The sequence below is a fragment of the Oreochromis aureus genome, linkage group 3, assembly GCF_013358895.1.
Source record: "Oreochromis aureus strain Israel breed Guangdong linkage group 3, ZZ_aureus, whole genome shotgun sequence".
NCBI lineage: Eukaryota > Metazoa > Chordata > Actinopteri > Cichliformes > Cichlidae > Oreochromis > Oreochromis aureus.
The window spans coordinates 65,872,590-65,889,204 of NC_052944.1; the positions used below are offsets into that span (position 1 = coordinate 65,872,590).

The window sequence follows — 16,615 nt, forward strand, 5'->3', positions numbered from 1 at the left end:
TCTCCCTCAGTGGAATCATGGGTTCTTTGTCTAGCATCTCCATTCCTGTGAGTGTTCTCCTCTTCTCGACCACCAGACACACCCGTAGCCTCTAATGAGTAGACCTCAGCCAGAGGAGTGGGATCACGAGTGTTGCCACTGATCACCCTACCCCCCACCGAGCGAACACTAGAGGTTGGGGAGGACCAGAGTCTAAACTTATCACTCACTTTAAGGAGATGTTGGTGGGTCTTGGATTGGTTCAACCTTCTTTGTGTGGCTTTGATGAATCCACGAGGGTCGTTCAGCAATCTTGCATGCTGTGGGTGTTGTGAGCAGGACCTGGAAGAGACTGGGAGAGAATCACGCGGCAGTTGGTTGCTCAAAACTATTTCTTTGTTTTCCAGTAGTTTTGTCATCCACTCTGCTTCTGTTGGGGGCAGGGTGCCTTGTTTTGCTGACCACACTTTTCAACAGTGATGTGTGACTGTGAGAGCAGGATGCCTACGTAGGAGAGCTGTCTTGCATGTGTTAGATAAGAAAGATTAGCCTGTAGTAGTATTGAAGTTACTGCGTGTGGGACCTTGATAATCAGCTTGTGTCCCAAAACAATGTCGGCAGATTTTTTAACAGCCTCTGCTGCTGCTGCACAGGCTTGCACACATGTAGGTAGGCCTGAGGCTACTGAATCTAGTTCACATGAGTAAAAGGCTAACGGTCGTTGTTTGTCACCAAAAGCTTGGGTCAATACTGCTTTCATATAGCCTGAGCTGCCATCCACATGCAAATGAAATGGTTTCTCATAGTCTGGCAGTGCTGTTTTGTTTTTCTGTACCTTTACTGCATGCTCTGCATGCTGTAAAGCATCAGCTAGACTTCCGGTATTTTGAGTGACCCAATGTTTATCTACGTGGGCGCGGACCTTTGGGAGGAGGCCTTTTAGAAACGCGTTTTTTAGTTGTTGTTCAAAAGGGGTGTTCACGCCCTCATCATATTCTAGACCTGAGTTTTGTCTAAAGACTGGTCGTAGTCTGTCTAGGAAGTCAGAGGCAGACTCGTTTTCTTTTTGCTTTGTTTCTCCTATTTTTTCGTAATCTGGCCTAGGCGCTAATGTTGTTCTAATTCTCTCGTAATTTGGGTTTGGCGCCTGAATTAACGGAAATTGCCCTAACGGGCCTGGAGGCCATGGCGGTGGGTCTTCGCGGGTCATTAGGTTCAGTTGTTGTCTCGCTGAGACATAAGGGTCTTGTGATTTTACAAAGGGTTTTTTGGAAACAGGGAGATAAGGATTTGGGGGGTATGGTTGCTCAGTATCAGGGGGACCCGGGGCTGAGGGAGGTGGTTGATAAGGAGGAGGATTGGTGGTTTCGGTAGGTGGCTTTTCGCTTTGTTTATTTTGCTTTTTGTTTCTTTTCTCTTCACGCTTCTTACTTTCCTCCTGCCATGGTACAAAGAAACTTACGTATTCAAACATGCGCAGGAATTTCTTTTTACCACTAGTCTTTTCTATCTCTGCTTGTAGGCATTTTCTTAATTGCTGTATTGGGCCAGGGCTACAGTTCCCCTCCCAGGCGGTGCAGTTTGTTTTTTTGGGATTTCTCCACCTATTTGCGCTTATCTGTCCTGCACCAGGGCATTTTTTCTCTAACCATTGTTCATGTGCAGTCAATTCAGGTTTTGTAGATTTATTTCCCATATTTAATTTTGATTTATTTGATTTGATCAACAACACATAAACTTCACACGCGGTACTATAATCCTATTTTAGTTGACACGCTCCTTATTTACCATTCACTTCTTAGAGTGAGATCCCTGACTCCCAGCCTTTTAAACTGCGGAATGAGCCCACACAGGGCTGCCAATTCCGTCTTACAGGCGAGTCTCTGACTCCCAGCCTTTCTTAGGCGAGCTCAATATTTATTTTACTGCTTCCAACCCTCTGCGGGCGAGCTGACTACCAGTCCTCAAGACGAGCTTAATGCTTCCAGTCTGTCTTGGACGAGTCTTAAGTTTTGTTTATCCGACTTTCGGCCCACACAGGACTAGTCTACTGAGAGTCGTGTCAAACTAGAATCGATTTTAGATGCAATGTGTTTTTGAGCGCTTATATTCACCTGGTTCGAATGAGAAAATGCCGGTCAGAGAGAATCCTCCTTGCTCCCCGGGATCGCGGACCTCTTGTAAAGCGCTGACCAACGGTGAATTCACGTAGTTGGATTTTCTGCTTCACTAGAAACAGGCTGTAGACAGACTTTGCAGCGCGGGTTCACGATTCCAGGAGACGATGAGGTCACTCTTGTTGGAGCACAAAATTAGTTAAAATTTGGTGTCCACTCCGGTTCGAAGGACCATTAAACTGTCAGGTGTTTATAAAAAGAAAGACATTCTTCAGGTTGAATAAAGACACTCAGACAGTTTTAAGTGTAATAACAGCCACATGCGCGGGTGAGAGCTCGAGAGGGACTCACACCCGAGCACGCAGAAACTCTTTATTTATAGCTCTCAAGAAATGCTGAGCGTGTGCTGATCTTGGTTTCTGTTAAATCAGTTTATGCTGGTTTCAGTTGGGCGAGGATAAAGCAGAAGTACAATGATTATAAACAGAACTGAGTGAGTGTGTGTGTAATCTATTGCTGACAGCTGGGAAAGATGGGTGCATGACCCACTGCTCTCAGGTACGCACTGTTCAGATAAGGTTAAAATGGATAAACACATTCAAACACGCAAGCAAAGATATATATGTATATATGTGTCATTAATAAAATCTCTTAACAGATATGTATCGGATTCAGTACCACATACGAAAGTGACCCAGATCAGATTTGAAAATAGTTCACACTGTCATACCATGATTGGATATGGGTCAAAAAAATTGGATTTGATGTGCTTTCGCCTGAAGTGTGAACGTAGCCTAAGAGTCTTCACCAAGAACTCAATAGGGATGTGGCATTAAACACTAGAGGCCAACTTCAAGCCCATAGCACAAGTCACAATCAAGTGCGGGATCTATCAAGGATCTATCTGTCCCCACTGCTGTTCTGCATTGGCCTGAACCCAGTAAGATCATTGACAGGGTTCAGCAATAGACCTTTCAGCCCATTTTTTTCTTAATCCATCATATTAAATTGAATCTAATGGAAAAGTCTCTTTTTTAGAAATTGTTTTATTAATTTTAATCTTTTATTTGTATGCAAATTGCATTTAGCAAAAATTAAATTTTATGCAACAGTCTCTACAGAGACATCTACTTTGATAAAGTCTACTCTCCACTGCTGTGAAATCAATTATTGTAAATGTAAATGTTATCAGGAAATGATCAGACAGCAGAGGGTTTTCAGGAAACACTGTTAAATGTTCAGTTTCTATGCCATATGTTAAAACAAGATCTAGAATGTGATTAAAGTGGTGGGTGGGTTCTTTTACATTTTGAGAGAAGCCAATTGAGTCTAATAACAGATTAAATGCGATGTTGAGGCTGTCATTTTTAGCATCTACATGGATGTTAAAATCACCCACAATAATTATTTTATCTGAGCTGAGCACTAAATCAGATAAAAAGTCTGAGAAATCAGAAACCCTGTGTAAGGCCCAGGTGGACGATAGATGATAACAAGTAAGACTGGTTTCTGAGTTTTACAGCTGGGGTGGAAAAGGCTAAATAACAGGCTTTCAAATGAATTAAAAGTCTGTCTTGGTCTTTCGTTGATTAATAGACTGGTGTGAAAAATTGCTGCCACACCGCCCCCTCAGCCTGTGCTTCGAGGTTTCTGGTAGTTAGAATGACTCGGGGGTGTTGATTCATTTAAACTAACATAATCATCCTGCTGCAACCAGGTTTCTGTAAGGCAGAGTAAATCGATTTGTTGATCAATTATTAAGTCATGTACTAACAGAGACTTGGAGGAGAGAGACCTAATATTTAATAATCCACATTTCACTGTTTTACTCTTTGGTTCAGATGTGGATACTGTATTGTTCTTTCTTTGTGATTTCCTATGTTTAAGTTATTTATTGCTGGCTTTTAGTTTGTTTTTTGAATGTTTGGGAGCTGACACAGTCTCTATGGAGATGGGTGTTTTGGGGGGTAGCAGGAGGAGAGAAGCTGCAACTCTGCTTCCTGGTCCCAACTCTGGATAGTCATATTTTGGGGGGTTTAATAAATTTGTCCATATTTCTAGAAATGAGAGCTGCTCCATCCAAAGTGGGATGGATGCCGTCTCTTCTACCAAGACCAGGTTTCCTCCAGGTTTGCCAATTATCTATGAAGCCCACATTGTTTCAACACAATTTTGCAGTCTGTGCCTGTGCTGTTTAGTTGCTGCACCATACCACTGTGATGGAGGAGCACAAGACAGATGCAATTACTGCAGTGTAGAACAGGATCAGCAGCTCCTGTGGAAGACTGTACTTCCCCAGTCGTCTCAGGAAGTACATCCTCTGCTGGGTCTTTTTGAGGATGGAGTTGATGTTGGTCTCCCACTTCAGGTCCTGGGAGATGGTGGTACCCAGGAACTTGAAGATCTCAACAGTTGACACTGGGCTGTCTGATATGGTGAGGGGGAGCAGAGTTGAGGGATGTCTCCTGAAGTCCACTGTCATCTCTACAGTCTTGAGAGTGTTCAGCTCCAGATTGTGCTGACTGCACCAGAGTTCTTGGAGGTGCCGTCATTAGAGTAGAGGGAGAACAGTAGTGGTGAGAGGACACATCCTTGAGGGGCACCAATACTGAGGGACCGAGTTTCAGAGGTGATCTCCCCCAGCCTCACTTGCTGCTTCCTGTCTGTCAGGAAGCTGGTGATCCACTGACAGATAGCTGGTGACACGCTGAGCTGAGAGAGTTTGGAGGAGAGAAGTTCAGGCACGATGGTGTTAAAAGCCAAACTAAAGTCCACAAACAGGACCCTGGCGTAAATTCCAGGGTGGTCGAGGTGTTGCAGGATGTAATGCAGCCCCATGTTCACTGCATCATCCACCGACCTCTCCAAAAGTTGATTCTGTTCATCTGGACGTAGCATTTTGTGGGAGAAACGTTTCATCACTCACCCAAGTGACTTCTTCAGTCTTTGAAGAAGTCCTGGCGTTGTTCAGGACTCACTGGTCAGCTACAGCTGAATAAATGTTATGATGGACAGTGTTATGAAACCAAAGTGAAGGTAATTATTTCCATGTAGCTGCAGAGTCAGAGGTTTCCTCTCTTATCTATGAAGCTTTGAACTTTTCCTTCGGTAACCCTGGTAAGATTTACAGCAATCAGAAGTACAGGGTCTTTGGACGCATCGTAGTTCTGATAGTTTAATTTCCGGGCTTGCCCTGAAGGCATCACCTGCAGCTCCGTGCCACTGACTGTAGAAAACATGGACGACGCGACAGCTCCCCAAAAATGTTAAAATCAAATCAAAACACTTTTATTGTCACGTCACATGTGCAGGTACACTGGTACAGTACATGTGAGTGAAATTCTTGTGTGCGAGCTTCACAAGCAACAGAGTTGTGCAAAAATACAATAACGTAATGGCTAAATCTGAAAGTAACATGTTTTTCCACATGTGTGTGTGTGTGTGTGTGTGTATACATATTTTACAAATGAAATAGAGCAAACAATAAAATAAGATATATAAAATATACAGAGGTTGGTAGTTAAACATGTGGGGCGATCGTGGCTCAAGAGTTGGGCGTTCGCCTTGTAATCGGAAGGTTGCCGGTTCGAGCCCTGGCTCGGACAGTCTCGGTCGTTGTGTCCTTGGGCAAGACACTTGACCCGTTGCCTACTGGTGGTGGTCAGAGGCGGTGGCGCCAGTGTTCGGCAGCCTCGCCTCTGTCAGTGCGCTCCAGGGTGGCTGTGGCTACGATGTATGTAGCTTACCATCACCAGTGTGTGAATGGGTGGATGACTGGATATGTAAAGCGCTTTGGGGTCCTTAGGGACCAGTAAAGCGCTATATAAATACAGGCCATTTACCATGTGCAAAACAGTGGCATTAATGTACAGTATGGAGTGCATAATGTTGAAGTTCCAGTAGTGAGGGTAAAGTGTCTATGAAGTGTTCAGCAGTCTGATGGCCTGATGGAAAAAGCTGTCTCTCAGTCTGCTGGTACGGGACCGGATGCTGCAGAACCTCCTTCCTGATGGAAGTAGTCTGAACAGTTTGTGGCTGGGGTGACTGGAGTCCTTGATGATCCTCCCCGCTTTCCTCAGGCACCGCATCCTGTAGATGTCTTGGAGGGAGGGAAGCTCACCTCCAATTATCTGTTCAGCACACCGCACTACTCTCTGGAGAGCTTTGCGGTTGTAAGCGGTGCTGTTGCCATACCAGGTGGTGATGCATGTCAATGGCACAGCGATAGAAGGTCCTTAGGATGCGGGGGCTCATGCCGAATCTTTTCAGTCTCCTGAGAAAGAAGAGGCACTGCTGCGCCTTCTTCACTGTTTTGTTTATGTGTACTGACCACGTAAGATCCTCAGCCAGATGTACACCAAGGAAGCGGAAGCTGCTCACTCTCTCCACAGCAGCGCCGTTTATGGTGATGGGGGTGTGTACTTCTCTGCACCTCCGGAAGTCCACTATCAACTCCTTTGTTTTTGAGATGTTGAGGGTGCGATGGTTGTCTTGATACCAGTGGGTCAGGGCGCTGACCTTCTCCCTGTAGGCCGTCTCATCACCGTTGGTGATAAGACCCACCACTGTAGTGTCATCCGCAAACTTCACAATGATGTTGGAGTTTCTAGTGGCCATGCAGTCGTAGGTGTAGAGTGAGTACAGGAGAGGGCTCAGTACACACCCCTGTGGAGCACCAGTGTTCAGTGTGATGGGGGATGAGGTGGTGCTGCCCAGTCTGACCACTTGGCGTCTGTCAGACAGGAAGTTAAGGATCCAGCTGCAGAGGGAGCTGCTCAGTCCTAGATCCTGCAGTTTCCTGTCTAGCTTCGAGGGAACGATGGTGTTGAATGCTGAGCTGTAATCTACAAACAGCATTCTCACATACGTGTCTCTCTTCTCCAGGTGTGACAGGGCAGCATGGAGTGTCAGGGCTATGGCATCATCAGTGGACCTGTTGTGGCGGTATGCGAACTGTAGAGGGTCCAGTGAGTCGGGTAGTGCAGAGCAGATGAAGTCCCTGACCAGCTTCTCGAAGCATTTGCTCACGATGGGGGTCAGGGCTACAGGTCGCCAGTCGTTCAATGAGGAGATGGTGGAGGATTTGGGTACAGGGATGATGGTGGCCATTTTGAAGCAGGCTGGGACTACAGACAGAGGGAGGGAAAGGTTGAAGATGTGTGTAAACACTCCAGCCAGCTGAGCCGCGCATGACTTGAGGACGCGGCCGGGAATCCCGTCCGGACCAGTAGCTTTGCGTGCGTTCACTCTCCTGAAGCACTTCCGCACATCCTCCTCAGACACAGTGTGCGCACTGACGTCATCCACGGTGCGCACACTGTCCGGTCTCGTGGTGTTCGCTGTGTCGAATCTAGCGTAGAATACGTTTAGATCCTCACACAGAGAGGCCGCGGTGTGCTGGTTTTCCCTCTAAAGTCTGTGATTGTGTTTAGTCCCTGCCACATACTCCGAGGGTTGTGAAACTGTTGCTCCACCCTGTCCCTGTACTCACGTTTGGCTGCTTTGATTGTCTTCCGGAGTTGGTAATGTGCGTGTTTGTAGTCCGATGTGTTCGCGGAGGCAAAAGAGGTGCTCTGTGCCGCCAGCGCCGTGCGAACATCTCTGTTAATCCAGGGTTTTTGATTTGGGAAGGATTTAACTGTTCTGGATGGGACGCCATCTTCCACGCATTTTCTGATAAATCTGCAGACTGAGTGTGTGTACTCATCAATGTCTTTAGCAGCCACGTGAAACATTTCCCAGTCCGCGTGATCAAAACAGTCCCGCAGCGTAGACTCCGATTGGTCCGACCAACGATGCACCGCCCTCACATGGTTGGAGCTTCCTGCTTCAGCTTCTGCCTGTAGGCGGGTAGAAGCAGGATGGAGCGGTGATCTGATTGGCCAAATGGGGTGCGGGGGAGGGTTTTGTAAGCATCCCGGAAAGAGGTGTAGCAGTGGTCAAGAAGCCGGTCTCCACGAGTGTTGAAATGGATGTGTTGGTGGAGTTTTGGTGAAACTTTCTTCAGGTTACCCTTATTAAAGTCCCCGGTCGTGATAAACGCCGCCTCTGGGTGTGCGGTTTTCCTCACTGCTGATGTACAGTTCCCTCAGTGGATTTCACGCCTTGTTACGCGGAGAAATGGCTAAATTTGGACCTCCAGAGCCGTTCAACTTTACACAGCCAGCAGAGTGGCCGATATGGCGGCAGAGATTCTCCTGTTTTCGAGTGGCGTCCAAGCTAGGGATGGAGAGCGGCAAAGTGCAGGTGAACTCGCTTCTTTACTCCATGGGGAGAGATGCCGAACCAATATATATATCATATATATCATGGATAGAGCCATTCAACTGGCACGCCAGAGCGAACAAGTCAAACAGCAAAGTGCGGAGCGAGTGGAAAGCACTGTGAGTGAGGTGAAACAGAGGCATTATAACAGCACGAGAAGGAGTTACTACAACATAGTGAGAGTAAACCAAAGTGCCAAAGATGCAACAGGGTGCATGACAAAAGAGAAAACTGCCCAGCCCGCAATAAAAGATGCAGAAAGTGCAATAAGACACTTTGAAGTTGTATGCAAAACCAAAATACTAAAAGAGGTCAGGGCTGAGGCTGTAGTGGATTCAGATGAGGATTCATTCTTCATAGGGGAGCTTTTCCTGGGAGCAGTAACTGAGCCAAAAACAACAGTCATTGAGGAGTCAGGCTCAGATGCCAACTGGGACATTGAGCTACTGGTAAATGGCAATCCAGTTGATTTCAAAATTGATACAGGCGCAGACACCACTGTTATGACAGAAACGACCTTTAATAAGCTACAACAGAGGCCCAAACTTATCCAGTGTAAGCCAACTGTGTACAGCCCTGGTGAAAAGTCAAGTGCATGGGTAAATTCCTTGCTACTACAGTGTACAAAGGCCAACTAACAAAGTTGTGTGGTTTTTTGCTAACAACGAATGACCTCACATTTTTATATACATTTATAAAAGAGCACAAATAAAATACAAAAAATCATTCAGTGTCTTGTGGAGGCCATATCCCCTCCACATTATAATGAGACAATTGTCCTTTACTTTGATTTTAATATAATGTTCTGATTTATTTTTAATTATTTATGAGTTTTTTATACCTTAGGGAATTTTTACCACCATTCTTCCCGAGAAGCCTTGGAGCTGGATATTTATTTTTTATCTTTGAATATATTAGAGCTTGTCAGCCACACAGTTTATAAAGTATATCAAGAGAAGACCAAGGAGGAAAAGGAGAAGAGGAACAGTTAAGTCTCAGAAGGAATTATAAAGGAGACTTTTGGATGATCCAGCGGCCCCTAGGACCGTGCAATGATAACTTGAATCCATGCCCACTCCCTCAGATGACTGAAACAGAATGGATGAATGAAAAATGTAACATGACAAAATCTGGGTGAAGTGATGTAAGTATTTTCCAAATGTCATTTATAGAGATGAATTTAAGTGCTTCTTTTAGGATAAAGAGGAACCCAAAGAGTCAAAACTTGTTGGCTGTACTTGTGAATGTTGGTCTGTGATGGACAAAAGAGCTGTACTCTTCTCATAACAGATGGGAGATGTTTTACCTCTCCCTGGACTCTTTGAAGGTGGATAAGCAACAATGACAATTGATTTGTAGTTCTGAGATCTGACCAAATATGTCAGAGAGAGGCAAGTTTGTGTGTTTGTCAGCTGTTTGTGTGGAGTTGTTCTTTATGTTCACCTCAAATAAACCTGAGTGTCATTTCTCTTTAGTTCTGATCTCACTGCTGAGCTGCACAACAAACCAAGGTCAGTAACCTTCTTCTGTCACAGTTTAAACCTGAGAAATGCTCACTGATGTGACCTGATTGGGTACTGGTTTGAGAATGAAGCTCGCATATAAAACCGATGAAATGAAGGATTGAGGAAAAACTACACAAGAAATCATCGATTTTTCATTGTAACCCTCACAGCTCGTCTGACTGTGAGTCCCAGCAGCTCTCAATTCTTTGAAGAAGACTTTGTGTCTCTGAGCTGAGAGGAGGACGACAGCTCTGCTGGATGGACTCTGAGGAGAAACACAAGCAAACAACAGAGGATGGGTGGGGAAGATGGTCTGGTTCTTCATGTGACATCACTGTTCTCCCATGGGACAGTGGAGTTTACTGGTGTGAGTCCAGAGAGGGTCCCATCAGTAACATGGTTAACCTGACAGTCACTGGTAAGCTGAGTGTGTGGAGTTAGTGTTGATGAAGCTGTGTGTAAATGGATGAAATGCTGTAGTTTGTCTCTGTGTTGAGGTGGATCAGTGATCCTGCAGAGTCCTGTCCTCCCTGTGATGGAGGGAGATGACGTCACTCTGCTCTGTAAAACAAAGACCACTCCCTCCAACCTCCCAGCTGCTTTCTATAAAGATGGCTCCCTCATCAGGAAGCAGCCTACAGGTCACATGACCATCCAGCATGTTTCCAGGTCTGATGAAGGCCTCTACAAGTGTGACATCAGCGGTCATGGAGAGTCTCCATCCAGCTGGATCACTGTCACAGGTGACACACTCACCTGTCTGTGTTTCTGCAGCTTTCAACATTCACAATGTGACGACAACTTAATGACTGTGTTTGCTTTATTTTAGGGGAACACACCACCACACCTCCTCCTACATCCACAACTCTGGCTTCATCCACTTCTCCTCCATCACTGTCCTCCACTGCTCTCTCTGTGTTGTCATTTCTTAAATTGATCTGTGGGTTCTTACTGGTGTTACTGGTTCTGTTAGGGAGACCATGTGTTCACAGAAAACCTGAAGGTGAGACTCAAACTTTGTTTTTCATAGTAAACTATTTTGATGTAATATTCACTAATATGTTTCTCACAGTATAAAACAATAAATCATTTCACTTTTCATTCTGGCTCATTTCAGCTGATGGGGGAGACTTTAGAAATGGCATCACGTCCAGTCACAGAAAATCTCAAGTCATCAACAACAGCCAATCAGAAGAAGCAGAGGTAGTGTTTAATATGCTGACTGTCCAGTGTTCATGTTGATATTGAAAGAAAAGATAAAACTCGGTTAAAGGATCTCTGAGAACTCGCTGAGCTTAAACTAATGTGTTAAACACAATTAAAAATTCGTTGTATAATATGTATTGTGCACATTTACATTGTAAAAGATTGAGGAATAACTCTTTGAGTCAGTTTAGCTTCATCCCAAAAATCTTTCTTCCATATTTGACTTTTAATGAGAAAATAAATGAATAAATAAACGTATAATTACTGTTATTACCATGAAAGAGTCAGTGAGTACCATCAATTTGATCAGCCATATTACCACAGATCATCTTACTTAATGTCGTCTACACTGGTTTATTTTTTAATTCTTTCAACTTTGGAGGTGTTTCAGTTTGTACATTTCCAATTTCTTTCTCTTGATTTTAAAGTGACGTCAGTTTTTATTTTTAGATTTTACCTTTTGTTTGGGGTTCTTTAGTTACGTTGCTGTGCATGAGTCACACAACTTTATGAATACAATAACTCGTTACGTACAAAATATCTCATAAAAGTTCAAACATTGGTGACTTTGACCTCAGATTCAGATGTGAAGCTTTCTGAAAATTGTTTTAATGCAAAAACTCAAAGAGGTCAAATATGATTTCTGAATGCTGAATGAGTGCTGTTCTTTGCATGTTGGGCTGTGTGTTTTTCAGCCTGTGGTTAGTCCATTAACAGAAACTAACACCTCTGTGGTCTGTCTCATGTTTCCTCTGTCAGATAAAAATACTACATCTGCTCAGGTTGTACTGCAGGACTGTTAGTGTGCAAATGCAATCAAACATTGTTGTTAAAAAATAAGTTTTCTTTTAAAAGCACAAATCCATTTTAATATTACCACTTTTATAACTTGTAGCACTTGCAGTGATGTCCTCTGTGTGTGTTTTATTGGACAGAGAGTGATCCAGCTGTTGTCCACTCAGCCCTGAGAACTGAAGACATCATTTATGGACAAACAGCTGTCTGAACAAACAGGTACAGCTGCTCTTTATTCATTAAAAGCAGAATAATTCTTTTTATTTTCTACATTTAGTAAAAACAGTAAAATAAATATCTGAGGTCTTTAGAGACCTGCAGCAAGCTTTCTTCTCCACACTGAACTTAGCTCACCATGCTAGTAAATAACAGTTTGAAGTAAATCATCAACAGCTCAGTGAGAAGAAACCGAAAGTAGAAAAGGACCTTTAAAGAACGCCAAGGTGAACAAGATGATCCCTTAAAAATGTCAAATCATTGATATGATGTTATGAATTATAACTGTTACTACAGTAACGTTTTACTGTTATAAAGAATTTTGCAGCCAGGCTTCATGTTTAATGTGTACAACAAAAAACAAACATTTGCAACACTTACTGAAACTTCTTCAAATTCCCCAAAAGTTTCAGCTTAATTTAAATTGAAATCACATAAATGAAGCTTTATCTTGAGTTTGTTTCTCCTGTAACCAGTTTGATCCTTCAGAAACAATGCCTCCCTCACCGTCTGAACACTCAACATCAAATGTAAATTTATTACCAATGTGCTTTAAATCCTCTCCCCATTCTGTCTGTTTACTTCACATAAACACAACAGAGGGTTTTACAGTTGCTTATTCTTCTCATGTCTGTGAAGGTTCTCAGTCATCCAGGTCATCGTAGTCAAAGGAGTTTGCAAAGAAAAGCGTCTGGACTTCTTTAAGTTGCTTGAAGACGTTTCACCTCTCATCCGAGAAGCTTCTTCAGTTCTAAGGTCAAATGGCCGAGAGTCCCAGATTTAAACCAAGTGGGAGTTTCCCCCCAAAGAGGGACAAAGGACCCCCTGGTGATCCTCTAATCACATGAGCCAAGGTGTGAAAGCGGGTGTGGGACCTAATCAGCCAGGGTTTTGGAGGTGGCTCTTCTATGGTGGCTCTTCTATGTTGTGCCATGCGCATGGCACAACATAGAAGAGCCACCTCCACAGGACAAGACTCAGCAGTCCATCTGCATCTTAAGGATAAAGGTCACTCTTTTGAGGATGCCAATGTTCACATTTTGGACAGAGAGGACAGATGGTTTGAAAGAGGAGTGAAAGAGGCCATCTATGTCCACTGTGAGCGACCATCTTTGAACAGAGGCGGTGGTTTACGACACCAACTGTCTGCCATCTATAATCCAGTTTTGAGTTCCCTCCCCAGACGCCTTAATGCCCACTCACATCCTGGGCCATCGGACCTCAGGAATTCACATGACAAGGTGGGGCCAGGTTTCACAATGAGCACACCCGAAACCCTGGCTGATTAGGTCCCACACCCGCTTTCACACCTTGGCTCATGTGATTAGAGGATCACCAGGGGTCCTTTGTCCCTCTTTGGGGAAACTCCCACTTGGTTTAAATCTGGGACTCTCGGCCATTTGACCTTAGAACTGAAGAAGCTTCTCGGATGAGAGGTGAAACGTCTTCAAGCAACTTAAAGAAGTCCAGACGCTTTTCTTTGCAAACTCCTTTGACTTATTCTTCTCATGTTGAACTGTGTGTGTTTGTGTTCAGACTTTAAACCAGAGCCACTCTACTCTTTACTGATGTAGTCCACCAGTCCAATGACGTCCAGCTGCTGGTCTCTTACTGGTCCACATGGCCTATCAGACATGTCTGTGAAGGTTCTCAGTCATCCAGGTCATTGTAGTCTAAAGAGCTTGGAAAGAAAAGCGTCTGGACTTCTTTAAGTTGCTTCAAGATGTTTCACCTCTCATCTGAGAAGCTTCTTCAGTTCTAAGGTCACATGGTGGAGAGTCCCAGACTTAAACCCAGTGGGAGTGACCACCAAGAGGGTCATGGACCCCTTATTGGTCCTCTACCTAATCACATTCCTGGGAAGGATCTTATGAGGTTATTAGTTGGTGCCTGGTGACCCGGATCTTTGGTGTGCTGAGGAGGTGTAGATTTGGCCTTTGGTGAGATCGTGGGGCGAGGCGAACAGAGGGCCGGCCTAAACAGAAAGGTAAGCACAGCCTGTTGTATTATAAATACCAAATGTGCATATTGGGCTTTCCAAATTAATCTGTTCGCTGAGTTACACGCATTTTCACATTAAATTTGTCGGTGTCTGGTTTTTGGCGCAAGATACTAACAACATAAGTTGAGGCTGAATTCCAGTGCGTAATAAACTGCTTCTAGCAAGATACTAATTACATACTACGTTGAGTCTAGTTGCAGCCCACTTTACCTTCCACATTTAACTTTGTCTAAGACTGGCTTCTGTAGCAATAGATATTAGAATTTTTCGTTGATGCGGCCATAACTCCAGTACATTGAATAGAGGTTTTGAAGTTGGTTTATGGTGTCGGATATAAGCCCTCGTTGATGCGGTCATGAAATTAGTATAAGATTAAGGTTAAGCAGATGCTGGCTTACGGTGTCGGTTAAGCGCCAGCTACGCAGGATGCGTAACGCGTCCGTAGGTTTTGGTTTATGATGCGGCGTGTTCTGGTGATGCGGTCGTAAGTGCAGTAGTGAGGGGTAGCTGGTTTCAGCACATTGAATAGAGGTTAGACGGTGGTTTGTGGTGTCGGTTAAGCCTCGAGGGTTGCGGCCATAGAATTATAAGTAAAATACTTACTTCACCCCGATTAAAGGTAAAGCAGACCTGGTTTATGGTGTCGGTTTTGAGCATCGGGGACGTATGCATCACTTTTGTGTTATGATGCGATTTTGCCCCGTTGTGGCGGTCATAAGCGCAGTGAAAGGGGTACTTGGGGTATGGTGCGGTTGTGCTTCGGAATAGTTCTAACAGTTGAGCTTAAGAGGTTTCTGTGTAAATTTCCGCTGGTGAAAAGCGCTCTCTGTGTGTCTTACTGCTGGTGAAACGTGCTGTGTGTGTGAGGCGTGCTCTGGGTGCAGCTCTGTGTGTGAGGCGCGCTCTGGGTGCTGCTGTGTGTGTGAGGCGCGCTCTGGGTGCTGCTGTGTGTGTGAGGCGCGCTCTGGGTGCTGCTGTGTGTGTGAGGCGCGCTCTGGGTGTTTCTGTGTGTGTGCAGCGTGAACACAGTAACAGTGACGGTTGATGTGTGATTAGGAGGCCACTAGCGCGAAGAAGATGCTTTAAAATCAAAGGTTGACGCCTAGTGTACCTGTGGAAATGAATTTTGTTCATGGTGTGGCGACCCTCCTGTCTGTGGACGCACAGGCCGGTCCAGCGTCGTCTGGGTGCCGAGGTGGCGACTTGGGAACTGAGGACTCCCGCATAGCTACAGAATAACACTGGAACGGCCGTGTAATCACGGGTTCACATTTATTCTGGAATAGAACAAGAAAATGCTTTGACATCTAAGGTTGAGTTCTATAGTAGTCAAAAAAGAAAACCGAGGTTAGAGTCCTCATTTCTTAAAATAGAGGTTAGAGTCCTCGTTATAGTGACGTTTCAGTGGTTAAAATTGTTGTGTGCCTGTCTCCTGATAGCGTGAAATTAAATAAAGAGGGAATTTGGAGCCACATAGAGATAGACGGGCATAATTGGGTGTATTACTCTGTGGTGTAATAAAAATAAAAATAAAAAAAAAAGGAGGAAGAGAGTAAGAGGTGTGTAGCGGAGAATTATTGAGGAGTAGAGAGAGGAGTGTGTTGGGAGACTGACGTGCAGTTTGCGCTGTCAAGGTGGGCGTGTTGCCTGCTTATTTGTTTAACAGTGATGAAAATGATACTAAATAAATTTCTTAGTGTGTTCATACAGGAAGCTACGGACCTGGACCAACTGCCCCCACAAGTACAGCGGCCGAAGCAAAATTATAGTAGTGGGAACCACACCCAGCAAGAATCAGCAGCTGTGAAACAGACAGCAGCGAGGAGAGAATTAGAGGAGAAAGTAAGAGAAGTTTTAACACATAAAATTTGGGGCCAACAGACTTGTGGAGGTTGGGAAGGCGTCCGGAGCATCACAACAAAAAGGTGAAACAAAAACACACACAAGCAGAGAAATGTGAGAGAAAGGCTCCTTTTAAGGTAACGCCTAGTTTGAGAAAAAGTCAAAAGAAATTAACCCGCCTACAAATGCACACACATGCAATGAAGAAACAGCTTACACTCATGAACATGTGAAGATTTTCCAGCAAGGTTAAGGCAGAAAAAATTAACATACACCTGTTGTTTTTTAATGATGAAGTTTATCCATTACTAACAAATATACCCTCTGGGTTGCAGGACAACAATTTAACTTCAAAGAAAAAGAAAACAAAGAGACTGGTATGACCAACCAGTGATTAAACAACAAATTTAGTGGTCAAGAGTCAAATTGTGGGATGTTTTCTGCTGATTGAACAACAGAAGTGATTATTGACGGAAAGAAAATTCTCTTTTGTGAATTTAAAAATTTGAACATGTGCATGTTGTCCTGTCAACTTGGTGGGTTATGAGTTGATTATATCGTAAGAAAGAGGAAAAAAAAAAAAAGGGGGAGAGAAGGCTGACACAGGGCCTGGCCCGGTGTTTTTCCCCTCTCTTTGTAACACAGCCAACACAAAATCATTTTCCTGTTCGTACACTTCTGTTTGTTTT

The 16,615-nt window shown here is 44.3% G+C and overlaps 1 long non-coding RNA gene across 1 annotated transcript; it reads left to right on the plus strand.

The window, feature by feature from the left end:
• Positions 1-10,738: 10,738 nt before the first annotated feature.
• LOC120437334 lies at positions 10,739-12,278 on the plus strand. The gene is made up of 3 exons (XR_005611032.1): positions 10,739-10,868; positions 10,983-11,068; positions 12,007-12,278. It is a non-coding gene; the product is annotated as an uncharacterized LOC120437334 (long non-coding RNA).
• The last annotated feature ends 4,337 nt before the right edge of the window (positions 12,279-16,615 follow it).